Raw genomic sequence first — 7,279 nt, 5'->3', positions numbered from 1 at the left:
ACCAACCTGAAAGGAACACTCCACCCAAACAAGCTTAAAGGAACACTCCACCCAAACTAACCTGAAAGGAACACTCCACCCAAACTAACCTCCACCCAAACTAAGCTGAAAGGAACACTCCACCCAAACTTAGCTTAAAGGAACACTCCACCCAAACTAACCTGAAAGGAACATTCCACCCAAACTAACCTCCACCCAAACCAACCTGAAAGGAACACTCCACCCAAACTAACCTGAAAGGAACACTCCACCCAAACAAGCTTAAAGGAACACTCCACCCAAACTAACCTGAAAGGAACACTCCACCCAAACTAACCTGAAAGGAACACTCCACCCAAACTTAGCTTAAAGGAACACTCCATCCAAACTAACCTGAAAGGAACACTCCACCCAAACTAACCTGAAAGGAACACTCCACCCAAACTAACCTGAAAGGAACACTCCATCCAAACTAACCTGAAAGGAACACTCCACCCAAACAAGCTTAAAGGAACACTCCACCCAAACTAACCTGAAAGGAACACTCCACCCAAACAAGCTTAAAGGAACACTCCACCCAAACTTAGCTTAAAGGAACACTCCATCCAAACTAACCTGAAAGGAACACTCCACCCAAACAAGCTTAAAGGAACACTCCACCCAAACTAACCTGAAAGGAACATTCCACCCAAACTAACCTCCACCCAAACCAACCTGAAAGGAACACTCCACCCAAACTAACCTGAAAGGAACACTCCACCCAAACTAACCTGAAAGGAACACTCCATCCAAACTAACCTGAAAGGAACACTCCACCCAAACTAACCTGAAAGGAACACTCCACCCAAACCAACCTGAAAGGAACACTCCACCCAAACTAACCTGAAAGGAACACTCCACCCAAACTAACCTGAAAGGAACACTCCATCCAAACTAAGCTTAAAGGAACACTCCACCCAAACTAACCTGAAAGGAACACTCCACCCAAACCCGAACTAAGCTTAAAGGAACACTCCACCCAAACCAACCTGAAAGGAACACTCCACCCAAACTAACCTGAAAGCAACACTCCACCCAAACTAACCTGAAAGCAACACTCCACCCAAACTAAGCTTAAAGGAACACTCCACCCAAACTAACCTGAAAGGAACACTCCACCCAAACCCGAACTAAGCTTAAAGGAACACTCCACCCAAACCAACCTGAAAGGAACACTCCACCCAAACTAACCTGAAAGCAACACTCCACCCAAACTAAGCTTAAAGGAACACTCCACCCAAACTAAGCTTAAAGGAACACTCCACCCAAACTAACCTGAAAGCAACACTCCACCCAAACTAACCTGAAAGGAACACTCCACCCAAACTAACCTCCACCCAAACTAACCTGAAAGGAACACTCCACCCAAACAAGCTTAAAGGAACACTCCACCCAAACTAACCTGAAAGGAACACTCCATCCAAACTAACCTGAAAGGAACACTCCACCCAAACTAACCTGAAAGGAACACTCCATCCAAACTAACCTGAAAGGAACACTCCACCCAAACTAACCTGAAAGGAACACTCCACCCAAACAAGCTTAAAGGAACACTCCACCCAAACTAACCTGAAAGGAACACTCCACCCAAACTAAGCTTAAAGGAACACTCCACCCAAACTAACCTGAAAGGAACACTCCACCCAAACTAACCTGAAAGGAACACTCCACCTCCACCCAAACTAAGCTTAAAGGAACACTCCACCCAAACTAACCTGAAAGGAACACTCCACCTCCACCCAAACTAAGCTTAAAGGAACACTCCACCCAAACTAACCTGAAAGGAACACTCCACCCAAACTAACCTGAAAGCAACACTCCACCTCCACCCAAACTAAGCTTAAAGGAACACTCCACCCAAACCCGAACTAAGCTTAAAGGAACACTCCACCCAAACCAACCTGAAAGGAACACTCCACCCAAACTAACCTGAAAGCAACACTCCACCCAAACTAACCTGAAAGGAACACTCCACCCAAACTAACCTGAAAGGAACACTCCACCTCCACCCAAACTAAGCTTAAAGGAACACTCCACCCAAACTAACCTGAAAGGAACACTCCACCCAAACTAACCTGAAAGGAACACTCCACCCAAACCAACCTGAAAGGAACACTCCACCCAAACTAACCTGAAAGGAACACTCCACCCAAACTAACCTGAAAGCAACACTCCACCCAAACTAACCTGAAAGGAACACTCCACCCAAACTAACCTGAAAGGAACACTCCACCTCCACCCAAACTAAGCTTAAAGGAACACTCCACCCAAACTAACCTGAAAGGAACACTCCACCCAAACTAACCTCCACCCAAACTAACCTCCACCCAAACAAACCTGAAAGGAACACTCCATCCAAACTAACCTCCACCCAAATTAACCTTAAAGGAACACTCCACCCAAACTAACCTGAAAGGAACACTCCACCCAAACTAAGCTTAAAGGAAGACTCCACCCAAACTAACCTGAAAGGAACATTCCACCCAAACTAACCTGAAAGGAACACTCCACCCAAACCAACCTGAAAGGAACACTCCACCCAAACAAGCTTAAAGGAACACTCCACCCAAACTAACCTGAAAGGAACACTCCACCCAAACTAACCTCCACCCAAACTAAGCTGAAAGGAACACTCCACCCAAACTTAGCTTAAAGGAACACTCCACCCAAACTAACCTGAAAGGAACATTCCACCCAAACTAACCTCCACCCAAACCAACCTGAAAGGAACACTCCACCCAAACTAACCTGAAAGGAACACTCCACCCAAACAAGCTTAAAGGAACACTCCACCCAAACTAACCTGAAAGGAACACTCCACCCAAACTAACCTGAAAGGAACACTCCACCCAAACTTAGCTTAAAGGAACACTCCATCCAAACTAACCTGAAAGGAACACTCCACCCAAACTAACCTGAAAGGAACACTCCACCCAAACTAACCTGAAAGGAACACTCCATCCAAACTAACCTGAAAGGAACACTCCACCCAAACAAGCTTAAAGGAACACTCCACCCAAACTAACCTGAAAGGAACACTCCACCCAAACAAGCTTAAAGGAACACTCCACCCAAACTTAGCTTAAAGGAACACTCCATCCAAACTAACCTGAAAGGAACACTCCACCCAAACAAGCTTAAAGGAACACTCCACCCAAACTAACCTGAAAGGAACATTCCACCCAAACTAACCTCCACCCAAACCAACCTGAAAGGAACACTCCACCCAAACTAACCTGAAAGGAACACTCCACCCAAACTAACCTGAAAGGAACACTCCATCCAAACTAACCTGAAAGGAACACTCCACCCAAACTAACCTGAAAGGAACACTCCACCCAAACCAACCTGAAAGGAACACTCCACCCAAACTAACCTGAAAGGAACACTCCACCCAAACTAACCTGAAAGGAACACTCCATCCAAACTAACCTGAAAGGAACACTCCATCCAAACTAACCTCCACCCAAACTAACCTGAAAGGAACACTCCACCCAGCAGTGATCATGTGAGCATCAGAAACTCACCTCACTGCGTCTCCTTTAATATGCAAACATCTAATCATGTGATCACCTCCAGACTTTAGCTAATGATGAGATTCAGAATGAATCAAATAGTAACCAACCAGGCTGAAATGCATTATGGGATACTGACAACCTGATAGCTGCTGTTGGTTCAGCCGGACGGAATGACACGTCTCTGCCCTCTGATTGGCCTGTCAGGATCACCTGACAAGAGAAAAACAGTATAAATCTAAAAATAATCTACAATCAGATAAATATGAATTTAATGTAATAAACTCTCACCGTGACTGATGACGGTGGGCGGGGCAAGACGACTAGAGAAACTGTCTGTTTCAGGTGAGATGAGAGAGGAGGTGGAGCCGAGCAGCAGCTCTGATCCAGGATCTCTGGACTGGAAAGAAAATTTGTTTGATTACCTGTTTGATTATTGATGAGCTGATAACACACAAGCTGAGCACACAAAACACCAAACTGTGTCATTAAAACGGGCTGATTCTTGTTTCATCGGGTGTTTTCAATAACGGCTTTGAAAATAGAATGACACACTTTGCATGTTAAGCCTAGCTTAGCACAAGCACTGGATGCAGAGTTAGAGGTCTTCACGGGTCTACTGGAACCCGAGGACCCGGGACCCAACCCGGGCCCCGGACGGGTTCGGGTCCATGTATTACGTGGTCAAACGGGTCCGGGTCAGGCTTTGTTCTACAATCCTCAGTTCCGGGTCTGTTCAACATTATGTGTAATACCTGAATGGATCCGGGAAGACCCGCAGGTGATTAGAAAGTGTTCATGATTGAGGTGCTGTGTGTGTCTGTGTGTGTATTTTAACTTGCAACGATGTGTCATTCACATGAGAATGTGCGGAATTAAAGTGGAAAAAAACAAAGAGCAACAACAAGTTGAGCGACGTGTCACGTGACTGCAGGTTCAGAGAAAAGTTGAAGCCTAAGCCGGTAATGATGGATACCTTCCTCACTGATGTGGACAAAAAAGCTCAAAGAAACTGAACATAAAAAGGTCAAACCTCGTTTATGTAAATTGTGGACGAAGACGAGAAGAAAGTCAGCGCAGTTACGTGTAACACGTGTGTGGCTTCTAAACGAGTCGCGCGTTTGTCATCCGTCTGCATGACAGCAGGTGGACTTTTAATCTGAGATAACTAGCGGATTAGCATCTCTGTTTTTATCAACACGACATGGATACCAGGAAACCTGGATGTGTTTAATGAACTTTCTTGGCGGAGGAAGGATTATGCGCATGGACAGGCTCAGGGGAGAAGGCTGCGTCACACAGGGAGGACAAAAAGATTTGTTTTGACAGCTGACTAACTAATTGGCACAGATGCTGCCCACAGAGAGAGGTCTGTGGTTTTTGACCGTGGTGTTATTTTCAGTTATCGGCTACTTTGTAAGTTTTTTGGCCTCATGAAGCTGAAATATGTTCTGTTGAAATGTCGATGTGTTGAACAAATGATTATTTACATACAGCGCTTAAACAAATATCTGCCCTTATATACCTTTCAATTTATTCTTACATGACACCAGAGACAGAACATGTACAGGTCCCTCTGTTCACAGGCACTACATTATATTTCTGTAAACACATAATGATGCGAGCAAAATAATAAAGAACTTATTCACATGAAAAAGAAATAAAAAGTTTTAAATTTTTGAATTTAAGTCATTCATTTAAAGTGTATATTAGAAATTATTTGTGACAATATTAAATATATTTATGCGTCCAGTTTGATTTCTTGTTCAGTAAACTTTGCACTTAATAAACCACTTATCTTAGAAAAATAGGCTCACACAGAACTTTGAAATGTTAAACTACAGTTCAGTCTATTACACCGCTATGTTAGCATTAAGCTAACATTAGCTCGTTTTTACCGTGGTCCGCCGTTTAAAACTGTTCTGCTTAGCTTAGCAATACCTGTTGTTAGTACCTCCTGGCTGTGCCGCAGACTGGGAACAGGTCCAAGGACTGAAATATTGAAATATTTATATTACCACAGAAAATGAAAACGAGTCTACTCAACCATGATCTCTAGTCAGTGTATTATTGACCAATCACGTATCAGCAGGCTGCAGCGTATGCAAGAAAAACTGTCAGTGAGGAGAGCAAAAGCAGACAGAAAGAAATCCTCCATAATGACATCCCGGCTCCACTCAGCGTGATCTGATGACGATTTAGCTTCTTATTAATCTCTATAAACAGACATCTGCATGCTAACAGCCAACAATCTGTTGTAGATCAAAAATTTAATTTGACATAAATTCCCTTGGCAATGTGTCACGAAAGCCGTTCAGCGGTCAGATTTCCCGACTTCCTCGAATGCATCAGATCGATCAGACCTCCGTTCATCAAACGAGCATTTTGAAAGTTTTCTTCTCCTCTTGAGGACAGACCTGACAAAGCTTTGATTTTTACTTCTTACAAATCTGCATCATGATGTTGAAATTTCGGCAAAGGTAAGACCCGTTAATAACGAGTAAATCACAAGAAAACGGTTTATCTTTCTGTAACAATGCAGCACGGGGATGAAGGAAGTCTTGACGAGAAGTCGTTTATCACTTACCGCCCGGCACGTTCACCGGTGTCCCAAGAGGCTATATCGTCTCAGATTGACTCCACCGCGTCTTCAGTCTGTCACCTCCCTCTATGTCCGCTCACAACACACACGCATCGCGTTTATTCGTATAGGAGGTAACTGTGGACTATTTTGATCCTTTGAGGACACCGTCGTTTGAGATTGTTGCAATTCAAAGTTAGTTCCACTGAGTGGTGCTGTTGTTGCGTTTGTTAATACGAACACAGGACCGTTGTGCCTCATACCAAGCTCAATTTACAAATGTGGCAGTTGTCTTATTTTATCCGCACTGTTCGCGTTCTGCAGAGGATAATGTAAAATCCAAAATTATAAAATATTCACCCTTCAATTCGGCATATTTTAATATCAAACATTCGAACGCAATAATGTGCTAATAATATATCTATGTATATCTGTCACACTGCACTTTCCAGACGGAAACTCCGGACCACGTTGTAGCAGATTATATCGTTTTTATTCTGAGATCAGGCTTTTTACAGCATGCATCAAACAATCTAATGAAGAGCTCCTCACGGAGACATCCCCCTGACTGACCTCTCCAGCCCTAGGCACTGGAGAGGAAGTCCCTACTGACTGAAATTCACCTCCCTTAACTCTTTCCCACAGGTGCCACTAATTACCCCCACACACCGGTAAACAGTTCCCCTCTGATCGGCAGATCCACATTCTCACCTTATCTACACAAAATCAATCCCCCTTTACATACTGTAACTTCATGAGTGCTCTGATAGAACATTTAATGGTAAATAAACGTTATTAACAGGAAAAGAGTGAAATAATTAATACATTGATTGGCCAATCCCAAAATAAATTACAGTATTAACTACAAATTCCCAAACCTCCCACCTACAAACCACTTTGCTCAGTCGGTGTACGCGTGTATGTGTATGTGTGTGTGGGTGTGCGTGCGTGCGTATGTACGTGTATGTGGGTGTGTATGTGTGTGTGTAAGTGTTAGACCGACAGGGCTCCCTTCACAATATCTTAGTTAAAACCTTTTACGTATTTCACTGCTTATTCCCGAATCTACGAAGATTAAAGATAAAAATGTCAAATCGACATGTCTTGTATTTCAATTCATGTTTACAACGGCACACCAAACTCCATTTAAAAGATAAGAACATGC

The sequence above is a fragment of the Semicossyphus pulcher genome, unplaced genomic scaffold (genome assembly GCF_022749685.1).
Source record: "Semicossyphus pulcher isolate SPU_LCO1_2020_fin unplaced genomic scaffold, fSemPul1.0.p SCAF_15, whole genome shotgun sequence".
In the NCBI taxonomy this organism is placed as follows: Eukaryota; Metazoa; Chordata; class Actinopteri; order Labriformes; family Labridae; genus Semicossyphus; species Semicossyphus pulcher.
Note: the sequence above shows the minus strand (reverse complement) of the source record.